The sequence below is a fragment of the Orcinus orca genome, chromosome 17 (genome assembly GCF_937001465.1).
Source record: "Orcinus orca chromosome 17, mOrcOrc1.1, whole genome shotgun sequence".
NCBI lineage: Eukaryota > Metazoa > Chordata > Mammalia > Artiodactyla > Delphinidae > Orcinus > Orcinus orca.
The window spans coordinates 39,877,758-39,894,275 of NC_064575.1; the positions used below are offsets into that span (position 1 = coordinate 39,877,758).

The 16,518-nt window shown below is 37.6% G+C and overlaps 1 long non-coding RNA gene across 2 annotated transcripts in view; it reads left to right on the forward strand.

Moving 5' to 3' along the window:
* LOC117196885 (uncharacterized) overlaps positions 1-16,518 on the forward strand; it is a 60,398-nt gene that overhangs the window by 20,832 nt on the left and 23,048 nt on the right. The window contains exons 3-5 of one of the 2 annotated variants that reach the window (XR_007472587.1): positions 8,687-8,740; positions 11,142-11,277; positions 11,532-11,637. This is a non-coding gene — a long non-coding RNA (uncharacterized LOC117196885). The remainder of the gene's footprint in view (positions 1-8,686; positions 8,741-11,141; positions 11,278-11,531; positions 11,638-16,518) is intronic. The other variant, XR_007472586.1, reaches the window with a different exon arrangement.

A 16,518-nucleotide genomic window follows, 5' to 3' on the forward strand; every position in this document is an offset into this window, starting at 1 on the left:
TACATACACCACATCTTCTTTATCCACTCATCAGTTGATGGACACTTATTTTGCTTTCATATCTTAACTATTGTAAATAATGCTGTCATGAACTTTGGGATGTATGTATCTTTTTGAATTAGTATTTTTTTTTTCTTCAGATATATATCCAGCAGTTGAATTGCTGGATCATATGGTACTTCCATTTTTAGTTTTTTGTGGACCTCCATACTGTTTTCCATAGTGGCTGCACCAGTTTACATTCCCACCAACAGTGTAAGAGGGTTCCCTTTTCTCCACATCCTCACCAACATTTGTTGTTTGTAGACTTTTTGATGATTAGCTGTTGGGACAAGTGTGAAGTAATATCTCATTGTGAGGGCATGTTTTAAGTCAAATAAATGCTTGGGATGATTTGGGTTTGTATTATTCAGTTTGTTGTCATAACAAAATACTACATCCTAGGAGACTTAAAAAACATGAATTTAATTTCTCACACTTCTTGAGGCTGAAAGTCTGAGATCATGGTGCCAGTATGGTTGGGTTCTGGTGATGACCATCTTCCTGGCTTACAGATAACCAAATTCTCACAGTGTGTCCTCACACTGTGGAAGCTCTGTGCCTGTCCAATTTCTAGAAGAGCATTAATCCTATCATGGGGGCTCCATCCTTATGACTTCATATAGAGCTAATTACCTTCCAAAGACCCTACCATTTAATACCATCGTGTTGGAGGTTAGTGCTTCAACATATGAATTCGGGGGGGATACAAACATTCTTTCCTTAACAGATTTATTTTATTGCAAAATCCAAAAAGCTTTTCATTTGAAATTGAACACCACTTATAGCACTACATGTAAATTATTCCTAGAAATCATTATGTCAGTATTGTCCAAAATGAACCTATATAAAATTATCTGTGGTGCTTCATTAAAATGCAGGTTCACAGATGCAAAATCCATGTTTTTACAAGCTCTTACTCACATTAATATTGGGCAACTATTGCTTTATTTATTTATTTTAAAGGATTTCTTCATCTTTTTTTAATTTGAATTTTTGAATTTTATTTTTTTATACAGCAGCTTTTAATTATTTATCTATTTTATACATATTAGTGTATATATGTCAATCCCAGTCTCCCAGTTCATCCCACCCACCCTCCTTGGTGTCCTTACATTTTATTCTCTACATATATGGCTCTACTTCTGCCTTGCAAACTGGTTCATCTGTACTATTTTCTAGATTCCACATATATGTGTTAATATTCAATATTTGTTTTTCTCTTTCTGGCTTACTTCACCCTGTCTGACAGTCTCTAGGTCCATCCACATCCCTACAAATGACCCAATTTCATTGCTTTTTATGACTAGTAATATTCCATTGTACCACATCTTCTTTATCCATTCATCTGTTGATGGGCATTTACATTGCTTCCATGACCTGGCTATTGTAAACCGTGCTGCCAGGAACATTGGGGTGCATGTGTCTTTTTGAATTATAGTTTTCTCTAGGTAAACACCCAGTAGTGGGATTGCTGGGTCATATGATAGATCTATTTTTAGTTTTTTAAGGAACCTCCATACTGTTTTCCATAGTGGCTGTATCAACTTACGTTCCCATTAACAGTGTACAAGGGTTCCCTTTTCTCCACACGCTCTCCAGCATTTATTGTTTGTAGATTTTTTTATGATGGCCATTCTGACTGGTGTGCGGTGATTGCTCATTGTAGTCTTGATCTGCATTTCTCTAATAATTAATGATGTTGAGCAGCTTTTCATGTGCCTCTTGGCCATCAGTATGTCTTCTTTGCAGAAATGTCTATTTAGGTCTTCTGCCCATTTTGGGATTGGATTGTTTCTTTTTTTTAATATTGAGCTGCATGAGTTGTTTATATATTTTGGAGAATAATCCTTTGTCCATTGATTCATTTGCAGATATTTCTCCCATTCTGTGGGTTGTCTTTTTGTCTTCTTTACAGTTTCCTTTACTGTGCAAAAGCTTTTAAGTTTCATTAGGTCCCATTTGTTTATTTTTTGTTTTAATTTCCATTACTCTACGAGGTAGGACAAAAAAGATCTTGCTGTGATTTATGTCAAAGAGTGCTCTGCCTATGTTTTCTTCTAAGAGTTTTATAGTATCCAGTCTTACATTTAGGTCTTTTAACCATTTTCAGTTTATTTTTGTGTACGGTGTTAGGGAGTGTTCTAATTTCATCCTTTTACATGTAGCTGCTGTTCAGTTATCCCAGCACCACTTATTGAAGAGACTGTCTTTTCTCCATTGTATATCCTTGCCTCCTTTGTCATAGATTAGTTGACCACACGTGCGTGGGGTTATCTCTTGGCTTTCTATCCTGTTCCACTGATCTATATTTATGTTTTTGTGCCAGTACCATACTGTCTTGATTACTCTAGCTTTGTAGTATAGTCTGAAGTCAGCCAGCCTGATTCCTCCAGCTCCGTTTTTTCCCTCAAGATTGCTTTGGCTATTCGGGGTCTTTTGTGTCTCCATACAAATTTTAAGATTTATTGTTCTAGTTCTTTGAAAACTGCCGTTGGTAATTTGATAGGGATTGCATTGAATCTGTAGATTGCTTTGGGTAATATAGTCATTTTCACAATATTGATTCTTCCAATCTGAGAACATGGTATATCTCTCCATCTGTTTGTGTCATCGTTGATTTCTTTCATCAGTGTCTTATAGTTTTCTGAGCACAGGTCTTTTACCTTCTTAGGTAGGTTTATTCCTAGGTATTTTATTCTTTTTGTTGCAATAGTGAATGGAATTGCTCCTTAATTTCTCTTTTTGTTCTTTCATTGTTAGTGTGCAGGAATACAAGAGATTTCTGTGCATTAATTTTGTATCCTGCTACTTTACCAAATTCATTGATTAGCTCTATTAGTTTTCTGGTGGCATCTTTAGGATTATCTATGTATAGTATCATGTCACCTGCAAACAGTGACACTTTTACTTCTTGCCAAATTTGTATTCCTTTTATTTGTTTTTCTTCTCTGATGGCTCTGGCTAGGACTTCCAAAACTATGTTGAATAATAGTGGCAAGAGTGGTCATCCTTGTCTTGTTCCTGATCTTAGAGGAAATGTTTTCAGTTTTTCACCGTTGAGAATGATGTTTGCTGTGGGTTTGTTATATATGGCCTTTATTATGTTGAGGTAGGTTCCCTCTATGCCCACTTTCCAGAGAGTTTTTCATCATAAATTGGTGTTGAATTTTGTCAAAAGCTTTTTCTGCATCTATTGAGATGATCATATGGTTTTTATTCTTCAACTTGTTAACATGGTATATCACATTGGTTGATTTGCATATTTTGAATAATTCTTGTATCCCTTGGATAAATCCCACTCCCACTTGATCATGGTGTATGATCCTTTTAATGTGTTGTTTGATTCTGTTTGCTAGTATATTGTTGAAGATTTTTGCATCTATGTTCATCAGTGATATTGGTCTGTAATTTTCTTTTTCTGTAGTATGTTTGTCTGGTTTTGGTATCAGGTTGATGGTGGCCTCGTAGAATGAGTTTGGGAGTGCTTCTTCCTCTGCAAGTTTTTGGAAGAGTTTGAGAAATATAGGTGTTAGCTCTTCTCTAAATGTTGGGTAGAATTCACCTGTGAAGCCATCTGGTCGTGGACTTTGGTTTGTTGGAAGATTTGTAGTCACATTTTCAATTTCAGCACTTGTGTTTGGTCTGTTCATGTTTTCTATTTCTTCCTGGTTCAGTCTTGGAAGGTTATACCTTTCTAAGAATTTGTCTATTTCTTCCAGGTTGTCCTTGGCATAAAATTGCTTGTAGTAGTCTCTTATGATGTTTTGTATTTCTGCAGTGTCCATTGTAACTTTTCCTTTTTCATTTCTAATTTCATTGATTTGGGTCCTCTCCCTCTTTTTCTTGATGCATCTGGCTAAAGGTTTATCAATTTTGTTTGTCCTCTCAAAGAACCAGCTTTTTGTTTTATTATCTTTGCTATTGTTTTCTCTGTTTCTATTGCATTTATTTCTTCAGTTCCTTTTGATGTAAGTTTAGGTTTTTTATTTGAGATTTTTCTTGTTCCTTGAGGTAGGATTGTATTGCTACAAACTTCCCTCTTAGAACTGTTTTTGCTGCATCCTCTAGGTTTTAGATCATCATGTTTTTGTTGTGATTTGTCTCTAGGTATTTTTTGATTTCCTCTTTGATTTTTTCAGTTATTTCTTGGTTATTTAGTAACATATTGTTTAGCCTCCAAGTGTTTGTGTTTTTTTACTTTTTTCCCCTGTTATTTATTTCTAATCTCATAGTGTTTTGATCAGAAAAGATGCTTGATATGATTGCAATTTTCTTAAATTTACTGAGGCTTGATTTGTGACCCAAGATGTAATCTATCCCGGAGAATGTTCCATGTACACTTGAGAAGAATTTAATCTGCTGTTTTGGGATGGAATGTCCTATAAATATCAATTAAATCTTTCTGATCTATTGTGTCATTTAAAGCTTGTGTTTCTTTATTAATTTTCTGTCTGGAAGATCTGTCCATTCCTGTAAGTGAAGTGTTAAAGTCACCCACTATTATTGTGTTACTGTCGATTTCCTCTTTTATGGCTGTTAGCATTTGCCTTATGTATTGACCTGCTTCTATGTTAGGTGCATATATATTTATAATTGTAATATCTTCTTCTTGGATTGATCCCTTGATCATTACATAGTGTCCTTCCTTATCTCTTGTAACATTCTTTATTTTAAAGTCTGTTTTGTCTGATATGAGTATTGCTACTCCAGGTTTCTTTTGGTTTCCATTTGCATGAAATATCTTTTTCCATCCCCTCACTTTCAGTCTGTATGTGTCCTTAGGTCTTAAATGGGTCTCTTGTAGACAGCATATATATGGGTCTTGTTTTTGTATCCATTCAGCGAGACTGTGTCTTTTGGTTGGAGCATTTAATCCATTCACATTTAAGGTAATTATTGATACGTATGTTCCTATTACAATTTTCTTAATTGTTTTTGGTTTGCTTTTGTAGGTCCTTTTTTTCTGTGTGTTTCCCACTTAGAGAAGTTCCTTTAGCATTTGTTGTAGGGCTGGTTTGGTGGTGCTGAATTTTCTTAGCTTTTGCTTGTGTGTAAAGTTTTTGATTTCTCCATCGAATCTGAATGAGATCCTTGCTGGTAGAGTAATCTTGGTTGTAGGTTCTTCCCTTTCATCACTTTAAATATATCATGCCATTCCCTTCTAGATTCTAGAGTCTCTGCTGAGAAATCAGCTGTTAACCTTATGGAAGTTCCCTTGTATGTTATTTGTTGTTTTTCTCTTGTTACTTTTAATAACTTTCCTTTGTCTTTAATTTTTGTCAGTTTGATTACTGTGTGTCTCAGCATGTTTCTCCTTGGGTTTATCCTGCCTGGGACTCTCTTCACTTCCTGTATTTGGATAGTTATTTCCTTTCCCATGTTAGGGTATTTTTTGACTATAATCTCTTCAAATATTTTCTCGGGTCCTTTCTCTCTCTTCTCCTTCTGGGACCCCTATAATGAGAATGTTGGTACGTTTAATGTTGTCCCAGTGGTCTCTTAGGCTGTCTTAATTTCTTTTCATTGTTTTTTCTTTATTCTGTTCCATTGCTGTGAATTCCACCATTCTGTGTTCCAGGTCACTTATCCATGCCTCTGACTCAGTTATTCTGCTATTGATTCCTTCTAGTGTATTTTTCATTTCAGTTATTGTATTGTCCATCTGTTTTTTTGTTCTTTAATTATTCTAGGTGTTTGTACTTTAATTCTTCTAGGTCTTTTTTCAACAATTCTTGCATCTTCTTGATCTTTGCCTCCATTCTTTTTGAGGTCCTGGATCATCTTCACTATCGTTATTCTGAAATCTTTTTCTGGAAGTTGCCTAGCTCCACTTCATTTAGTTGTTTTTCTCGGGTTTCATTTTGTTCCTTCATCTGGTACTTAGTTCTCTGCCTTTTCATTTTGTCTGTCTTTCTGTGAGTGTGGTTTTCGTTCCACAGGCTGAAAGATTGTAGTTCTTCTTGCTTCTGGTGTCTGCCCTCTGGTGGATAAGGCTATCTAAGAGGCTTGTGGAAGCTTCCTGTTGTGAGAGACTGGTGGTGGGTATAGCTGGTTGTTCTCTGATGGGCAGGGCTCAGTAAAACTTTAATCTGCTTGTCTGCTGTTGGATCGGGCTGAGTTCCCTCCCTGTTGGGTTTCTGGCTTCAGGTGACCTAGTGCTGGAGGCTACACGCTCTTTGGTTGGGCTAATGGTGGACTCCGGGAGGGCTCATGCCAAGGAGTACTTCCCAGAACTTCTGCTGCCAGTGTCCTTGTCCCCGTGGTGAGCCACAGCCACCCCTGCCTCTGCAGGAAACCCTCCAACACTAGCAAGTAGGTCTGGTTCAGTCTCCTATAGGGTCACTACTCCTTCCCCCTGGGTCCTGATGCACACACTACTTTGTGTGTGCCCTCCAAGAGTGGAGCCACTGTTTCTCTCAGTCCTGTTGAAGTCTGCAATCAAATCCCTCTAGACTTCAAAGTCTGATATTTTGGGAACTCCTCCTCCCATTGCCAGACCCCCAGTTTGGGAAGCCTCACATGGGGCTCAGAACCCTCATTCCAGTGGGTTGACTTCTGTGGTATAATTGTTCTCCAGTTTGTGAGTCACTCACCCAGCAGTTATGGGATTTGATTTTATTGTCATTGTGCCCATCCTACCGTCTCACTGCAGCTTCTCCTTTGTCTTTGGATGTGGGGTGTCTTTTTTGGTGAGTTCCAGTGTCTTCCTGTTGATGACTGTTCAGCATTTAGTTGTGATTTTGGTGCTCTTGCAAGAGGGAGTGAGTGCATGTCCTTCTACTCCACCATCTGGAACCAATCTGGGCAACTATTGCTTTAATTGTTAAAAAAGAAAAATTCAGCAATCAAAAGACAACATAATGGAAATACATTGAAAATGCATATTTATTTAATAAAGAAGTAATTATATAATTATTTGAACATTCAAATTGTTACATACTTAATGTGAAGGTATTAATAACAATATAGTACTGACTACATTTTTAAGGCATCCAATAAGCCACTGTTGTTTAGTTTTATTATTGCATCTTAACTACAAGGTGAGTAATAATAGTATTCTCAATGTTAATATGTGGAAATTGAGATTTATATGAATTAACTCACCTAGATAACAAATAGAAGATCAAGCACATGAATTCATGATGATATAGATCTGATTCTATTTCATATGCTTGGAACGAGATGGACAAGAAAGTGATTGAAGTTATTTTGAGATCTCAAAAAAAAGTTTTGCATAATTAATTAAGTTATCCTTATTATTTATATGCATTTTTATATTTCATTGTAACGTATTACCATCACCCAAGACACAACTTCAAATTTGCAACCTTGAAATATGGTCTTTTGGTGACTGGTGCCAATATTTTGAAATTTAGCATCTTGAGAATCTGTGGGAGAGTAATGACTTTAATTTTCCATAGAATCAACAGATTTCTTTGGTCAACCAACATAAATACTGAAATTTGCAAATTTCTTGTAGGCTAGATCTAGCATATATTTTCTTCTCATTCGAGAAATACAAAGAGGAAGTGACTGAAATTTTTGCTTTTATAAATTCTGCCTATGGTATGCAGAAATTCTATGTGGCAATAGTAGTTTCAGTTGTGACCTCCCATGCTTTGATATTTTAGACTGGAGTATATCTTTTGGAGCCTCGGTTAGAAATCTGAAACCCTCATTATTTCTGCATTTGTTAAACTATGTCTTTTGTTCCACTTGCAGACCAAGTAGTTGGCTTTGATAAAACTTGATCTACATTCAGAGATCTGCTCTGATCTTGGCTTTCTAAATGGTTCATCCTGGGGCACCCTAGAATGTTTGAGAAGATACTTTTAACCGGCTTCTTTTTTTTTCCTTTTAGCTTGGCTGTTTTCATTTATATACCTGAAACTTTTGAAGTTTACATTTGCTCTAAGACTGAAAAAGTTTTGAAAAGCTTTGTATTCATGTATTTGGCATGATTTTCATGAATTAATGCTCTTATTTCAAATGTATAATTTTATTTAATAATTTCTTATATATATAGAGAGAGATCTAGATAAATCTATATCTGCATATATGTGTGTCCATGTCTTATAAAGAGAATTTGCTGTCTTAAAACAGAAATACTGGGTATGTTTTACCTATGTTTACTCACAATGTTTTGTCAAGATCAGAATTTAAAAGTGATACTTCTGTATCTATTCTCTTTGAAAATATGTTCATTGAGGGATGTAGCCTGAGGGCATCTTGAAAACACAGTTTATTTTAGGATTCCACATATAAGCAATTCATGGAACTAAAAAATAAACTATAGTGTTATTTTTGTATTCTCAAGCCACTTTCTGCATCTCAACTTTTAATTTATTGGCATTCATGAGATTAAATTAGTGATGCTAAATCATGCCTTAAACACACACACACACACACACACACACACACACACTATATTTACATCATTCTTCTGTGTCTTTATATCTACTATGCATTCCACTAAAGCACCTAGAGGATAAAAATTGAAATTACTTTTCCTAAATTGTCTATCCAGCTTGCATTCTACTTTCCCAACTCTTTTGGACATTTTCAATATTTTTCAGATTCCCACCAGTACCTTGAACCCAATATGTGTCAAGTGAAATTCTTCTCTTTCTCTCTCTTTTTTAAGTGTGATCCCAGAAGTCTCACCAAGAGATGGTGTTGATTCTTCTCAGTGCAAGAGGTAAGTTGATTTCCCATGGAGTTCTCCTGTATAAATCAATATTAGGGTCTACTTGGCACCTTTTGAATTTCCTTCTTTGGTTTTGGTAACAGGAACCTACCTGAATACAATTTACTTAGACTTACATGTAGAGGTGTTTATGAAAATAGACCAGTCAGATCTCATGCTCTGAGGAACATAACTGTCCAATGATACTAGTTGCTGCCCCTGTGGATTCACCACTGCACTAACACTGAGACCATATATTCTATGTCCTGTTCCTAGCCAATGACCGAGCACAGAGGAAGTCCTAAGGTGGACCCATTTCAGTGAAAAGCAGGGCTCTTCCAAGACACAACTTTGTCTTGAGAGCACTCAGCTACCCAACCCCAGCATTCTTCAAATTGTACTGTAATCTGCGACATGTCCTACAATAACCTTCATTCCAATCACCATTTTCTTACACGAGATTGATATTTATATCATAAGCTGAAGATTCTTTCCCCTTTCTTCTGCTGCCCCTCCATCCCACTTTCATCTCTAATCCCATATTGACTTCAGCATCTTGGAGAACCCACACTAATGTAAATGGAAAATAGAATAGTTCAAGAAAACTGGTGGTAAAGTGAGGATTTGAGATTGATTCACTATCTACTGTGCTGGTGAAAAGTACATCATTCTGACTAGTTTTGGGGCATAGACAGTTCCAAACACAAGATGATTACCCACTAACTAAATATTTCCCTGTTTAAGATGCAGGGAAATAAACTTGTGGAGGGAAATATCCTTGAAGTTATAAGTGATTCTGGCGTTTGTAAGATATGGTGGGAACTATGACTATAAATAGAGCAGAGTTGTTTGTTACTGCTAATCTGTATTGACTCTTTGTGGAGGGATAATGAGAAACAAAGGGCAATTAGCAAGCAGTTAGAGACCTCTTTAGTAACTTACAAAACAGCCCTTACCTCCAACAGTAAAGGCTGAGCAGTATACCAAAGATCTGTCAGAGTGGAGATCAAGAGATATTTGAATACCCTGACAAGGCAGATCTTAACACCTTTGAACCTGAAAGTAGGGATGGAACTTCTGGAGGAATGTCTGAGAATATGACTCTGCAGACTCCTGAACACTATGAGTTTAAAGAGATGTCCCACATTTTTTCATCCAAAGCTAGCACTTCTCCTTTTGGAAGACGTTGCAAAAGCTTGTCTACCATAAGGGACTTGTGACCTTTCAGTAGCTTCCAATACCACTTTTGCTGGCCCACAAGCTGAGGACTAGTTTAAATCTCAGCATAACTTGGCTAAGGATGTACAAGGTCTGATAAAAGAGAAAAGAGATTACATATTGGAGAAATTGCAAAAATAGCTAGTGAGTACAAGAAGGAGTCAAGGAAGCAACCCTGGAATTGGATTTTAATGGTGTTGATCAAGGAGTCTGGAGTTTAAGACTGGCTAAGTCATGACCCATTGACTTGGAAACACAATTTCTGGCTTTAGAATGGCTTTCTAAAGACATGGATAAATCACCACCTTGGAGGCAAACTCTGAATGGACAGAATGCTGTCCTTCCAGATGTAGTGTTTGCACTAAATCAGAGCACATGCTTTATATGGCACCATGTCCCCAGTAGTTCCAGGAAAATTGGGACGATCAGTAGGTGTACAGAAAAGTCACCATAATGGTAGGAGTAATCAATCTTGATCAGTAAGAGGGATTAGGGCTGTTTTTACAATATGCAGTCAAGGAGGAAACCATATGGAACACAGGTGACATACTTGAACACCCCTTGATACTCCCTGGACCCATGGTAATAGTGTCCAAACATACTCTGAAGACTTGGCCTAAGAGCTGTCTAATTGACAAGAGCTCAGAACCTCAGAAATGAAAGTTTGAGTCACCTTGTCAAGATGAAGTGATGGTGCGAAACAAGGCTTTGTGAATAGTTCCATTTTTCTGCAGTGTCACAGCTTTCCAAGCAAAGATTACTAGAAATCTGTGTAAAGCAGGGGTCTCCAACCCCCGGGCCATGGACTGGTATTGGTCCGCAGCTGTTAGGAACCAGGCCTCACAGCAGGAGCGAAGCTTCATCTGCTCTTCCCATCTCCCCATCTCCCCATCGCTCGCATTACTGCCTGACCCCCCCCCCATGCGTGGAAAAATGGCCCTCCACGAAACCGGTCCCTAGTGCCAAAAAGGTTGGGGATCACTGGAAGGATAATTGGATGGTAAACAGGCTTTGGGAATTACAGATTATGCATTGCTCAAGTGCCATTTGCTTGCATTCTAATGTAATAAATCTGGACTCCACTTTTTTATCTCCCCCAGAGCAGAGCCATTTGATTACAGTTAGAAGCAGCATAAAGGGGACTTGTTTATGCTGTACAGTCCAAGTCTCTCATCTCTTTCTCTCTCTCTCTCAGTTGCTCCACCTCTCAGAGAGGAGGAACATCAGAAGTGCCAGCCACCCTACATAAGCTCCAAGTCTCATCCTTTCAAAGTTCCTTTCCTGTAGTGCAACTTCTGCACATTCAGATGATCTCTGGTCCATTTTATCAGGTCAGTTGTATTTAGAACTGGTACTGGAGAAAGGGCAAGGATGAGTACCAGTTGTAGCCCTGAGACCACTTGCAAAGAGAGGGACTGTTATTCATCTCACTAACCTTCCGCTTTTAAGGTTCTCTTTGGGAAGATAAGCCCATAGGAACCATGGTGGAGCTGAGCCACCAAGCATCATGGAGAAATAGATATATGTAGCACAGGGATGGACTGGGGTAACCTTAGAAACATGACACTCAGATCTCCTATTACAGGGATCATGATTGACTGATGGCTCCAGTTACTATTACCAGCACAGGACAGAGCCTGGTGTGGCCAAGAAAGCGGGCCATTCCTGTGAATACAAGACTGCCCCAACAGGTGAGTTTGGCTCTAGGATGCCCCATTGGCTTTGCCAAACCTTTCTTGGAACTGCAATGTAGTCTGAGACTCTTCTTATTCATTCTACCTTCCTTTCCTCTGTCCTTCCATGGATATCAGATCTACATCATGTTTTGAAGGTTCTCCTTTCTTTCTCAAGCTCCTAGGTGTTAACAGATCTCTTGCAAGTCTGATCCCTTCTTACCATCTGCTTTCCACAAATGCAAAATTACTCAGAGTATAAATTTATGGAGCAGCTCCAGGGAATCCAACATGATCTTCTCTTATGCACCTGATGGCACTCAGGAAACATTTCTTAAACACTTTCTGAGTGAACATTTGTGGGAGTGTGCATGAGGCCAAAGATTAGCAGCCATCATTTATTGCTCTTGCTACATTACTATATTTTCATCTTTTGTACTAAGTAAATGTAGCCAGCCTGTATGGACAGAGGCAAGAAAAAGAAGGACTCTTTATTTTAACAGTGAGTGAAGATAGCAGTTGACTCTATAGATGGATGCTGAGAGTTGTATTCTATAAAGGAAAGAAGATTGACCCGTGTGGACAATCATTTGTCACTTAGTAGCATAATGCAGAAACATTTCCCTATAAATAAATGTACACATAAGTGTAGTATTGTCAATCAATCTGGTTTTTTCTTGTTTTTAGAAAGCATAAGGGATTTTCCCTCTGATTTGGTTGAGAAGAAAAGGAAAACGAAAGAAGGCAAAATAAAAACCCCAAACAGTTACTAAGCAGTTTGCAGTGACTGTTTAATATTACTACGGAACAAATTATTTGGGGGGAGCTTGTAATCTACTCTGGGAATTTGTTCATAGATACATAACATACTCATGTATCTCACGCTGCTGTTTACACTGAGTAAGCTATTGATTAGAACCTCCAAAATTCTCTCAAGTTTGGATACTCATTGGTGTCACATGGAGAGTTTTAAAAATACCCATGCCTCAACCACACCTCTAGAGACTCTGCCTCAATTTCTCTGGATGAGTCTAGGCATTAGTATTTTTAAAACTTTCTTGGATGTTTCTAAAATGCAATTAGGATTAAAACAATTGGTAACATGTAAAAGAGAGAGAGAGAGAGAGGGAGAGAGAGAGAAAGAGAGAGAGAGAGAGAAACTGAATATTCCATCCATTTTCTAGATCAGTGGAAAGTTGTATATTCACCTGAACTGTTTGCAGAGGTGACAGTAGCAATTATGTTGCACTAGGAAGGGTTCAGAGACATTTCCTTGTCATGTTATTTCTTCATCGACTAGTTCACGTTACACTTTATCTCAGTCTAAAGACCCATGCCATCTCCTTTAATTGACTACATTCAAAGCCTCAGTGTTGGTCTCACTGTAACTCTGTCAGGGTCTTTCAGCCTAGATTACTCATGGTTACAGGCTTTAAAAATTATGGCTTTTATTCATATCCTTTGAAACCATATTCTTAAGTGGTTAGTAATTTTATTTATACTTTTTTAAACTTCTCTTTTTCAATGAAAGAAGTATCGCATTGTGTGTCAAAAGAAATTTATGGAAATAAACCTGACCAAATAGTAAGTCAATGCTCTGGATTAGACCGCAGGGCCCATTCTGCTGCTAACTCACTGAGGCATGAGGCTAGGGTATGGCTTTGATGCCCTTCACGGCCTCTTTGGATTAATCCTTAGCCTTAATGCCTTAAGACTCAGTGAGGTGCAACATACCAATTCCCACATGTCCCGTTTCCCTTAGTGATGGGTTAGTTTTTGATTCATCATTTCTGCAAGTATCGTGTCAAATGGGTCGATAAAACATCAATGTTAGGACAGTTCATGTCCCGGTGGTCAGCTAGTGCCCACATGCTGAGAATTAAGTGGCGAATCACTACACAAATGTCCCAAGACATAAGAATTAGGCTGTATCGACAGGTTTCTCAGATGAAGCAAAACAATAATTTCTCACCTGCTACATTCCATTGCTGGATTGCTCAGTCATTGCATAGAGACTTCTGCTAACAATTAATACAGTCATAAAAAAGGGAAAATAACAGGGGGAAACATGCACACAAACTGAAAGCAGATATCTGCATGCTGTTGTCCCACAAGTTTAGATCAACCCCACGTCTGCCTGGAAACTTGTAAATAGCATTCATAAGTGATGTTATCATATAAAGTGTGGTGGGGAAATCACAATGGTGCCTATTTGTACATTCTGGAATTAATATCTATGTGCAGATAAGAGAACAATTAAAATACACGAAACAAATGTACACAGGGGAAGGTAAGAACTGAACATGATCCAAATATGTCATACTGTGGAAACCTTAGGGAAATAAAGTTTTTTGGGATACTGGCAGACAGCATAGCTGCTGGAACCAGGATTTTGAAGTCTTGCAGCTTGGAAATAATGCTTTCAGTTAATAAGGGTGTGTGGGTGGAATTAAACACACCACTCCCACTACTGTAGTCAGAATTATGTGCCTCATTTCCATGCACGGTCCTGAAAATAATTCTTGCAACTTCTTTTATGAGAATACTTTTGAACAAACCATGGTAGCATCAAATGATATCAAGATAAAACTTCTGTTGCTGCGTGCTCATCCTCTTACATTATAAATAGGTTTAGATATACACACAGGCATCAGGAACACTCCAGTGTGTTCCAAGAGAACAGACTTTAGCCAAGTGAATCAATTTTAATTTTAGACCCAATGAACATCCTTTGAAGACTGCCGAGGTTATTAAAAGGCAACAATACTACAACAAGCGGTGTTTTCACAAACTAGTGTTTCCTGGTTTTAGGAATGTGTTGTGCAACAATGTAGATACAAGGCCAGATATAGTCTAAGTGATTTAAATCTTTTGTTTATGTATTTCACAATATAGGGCAGCAGACTTAGGTGTGTGTGTGGGGGACAAGTCTCACATTTGAGGCACAATTAAATGCACATGTAGTTTTTTTTTTAACATCTTTATTGGAGTATAATTACTTTACATTGTGGTATTAGTTTCTGCTGCATAACAAAGTGGATCAGCGATGTGTATATTTATATCCCCATATCCCCTCCTTCTTGCTTCTCCCTCCCACACTCCCTATCCCACCCCTCTAGGTGGTCACAAAGCGCCTAGCTGATCTCCCTGTGCTATGCGGCTGCTTCCCACTAGCTATCTATTTTACATTTGGTAGTGCATGTATGTAAATGCCACTCTCTCACTTCATCCCAGCTTACCCTTCCCCCTCCCCGCGTCCTCAAGTCCATTCTCTACATCTGTGTCTTCTTCCTGTCCTGCCCCTAGGTTTTTCAGAACCTTTTTTTTTTTTTTAGATTCCATATATATGTTAGCATACGGTATTTGTTTTTCTCTTTCTGACCTACTTCACTCTGTGCACTATTCAGTGTACTTTGATTTATAACAGAGTAGATTTCAAAATCAAAAAGTTTATATTATCAAATGTGTGTGTTTCTGTGTGTGTGTGTGTTGGAGAAAAGGGAGTTCAGGTTTGTTTTAAGAAGTCTGGTATTTCTTCACAAATAAATTCCAGTGAAATTAAATCACATGATAAGTTTTATAGATAGTTTTAAAAGAAAATAAAAAAAATTAAACACAAGGCAATTTCTAGACACAGTTTCCAAATACCCAAAGACATGCATTTTCTTTTGAGAGAGATAAACCAAATGGATTAAGCTCATTGAATAGTGTAAGGACAAAAGTTTCTGTCACAAATTGCTTTAAAACAATACTTTCCCATGTTCACTTAACTTTGTAAAATTGTTAATAAGTAAATAAGAATAGTACCACTCTCAGTAGTGAAAAGACATTTTTAGATGCCCCTTGGTAAGGGGCGCCATCAGAAAAACTAACAAGAAGAAAAAAATAAAACCAAATATATTACCCCTATAATAAATCATTTTCTTCTGTGATCTTCGTTCTGTAGCAACTGATGATTAATAATAAATTGTTTTGTATGCCATCATGAGAAATACAACTTTCTCACATTCTAACAAGTCTTATTTGACTTAAAATGGAAATTTTATTATACTGGCATGTGGTATGGCCTTCAACAGACCATTAGTAGAGCTGTATTTGTAATTTAAAAATATTTCTGTTAGTAATGGAAGGGCCATAAATATTTGTTTTCAGTCAAGAAAGAGGGCAGTTAGTCACCATAAGAGAAAGAATGACACATTGAAAGAAGATTTAATTCTGTAACACCTATAGGACTTGTATGAAAATCATTATCCCCCAGCTTCTTGCTGGGAAGATTTGGAGAAAAGACTTTTTGACTGTGATATTTTCTATTCTCCTGTTATTCTCAGGGTTGATAATTCTAAATAGAGGAGAGTGCTCCTTCTACCAACGACAAAACTGTGACAAAGGTGACGTGCCACCTGGTCTACATAGAGGTACACGGAGTTGCCACTCACCTGTTCTTCCTCCATCCCTGTTATGCCCTTTCTCAGACCTGCTCCCTAAGCAGAATTGTCTCTTAAACATAAATTCATTCATCCTTCCAGGGACTAAAGGTCACTTCTCCTCTGGGCTTTTGAGATTTTAAGAAATGCACTTAGCCTATTTGGCTTAAACTAAAACCTCAAAGTGACTTTCAGAAATAAAGGGAGTGTCCAAGTGAGTGTGTATATGTGTGTGTGTGTGTGTTTGTGTGTGTGTGTATGTGTGTATGTATGTATGCATGTGTTATTTTGGGCACATTGGAAAGTTCTCTTGAGATGTAACACGCAGTATGGAGATTACACACTATTCTGTCTCTTTAGGAGGATAGTCCTATCTTTGCGAGGTCCTCAGAGATCAAAACTGTTTCACATTCACACTATATTTTGCATCCACATCATTAGAAAACCATAACACAAATAAATCTTTAACTATTCG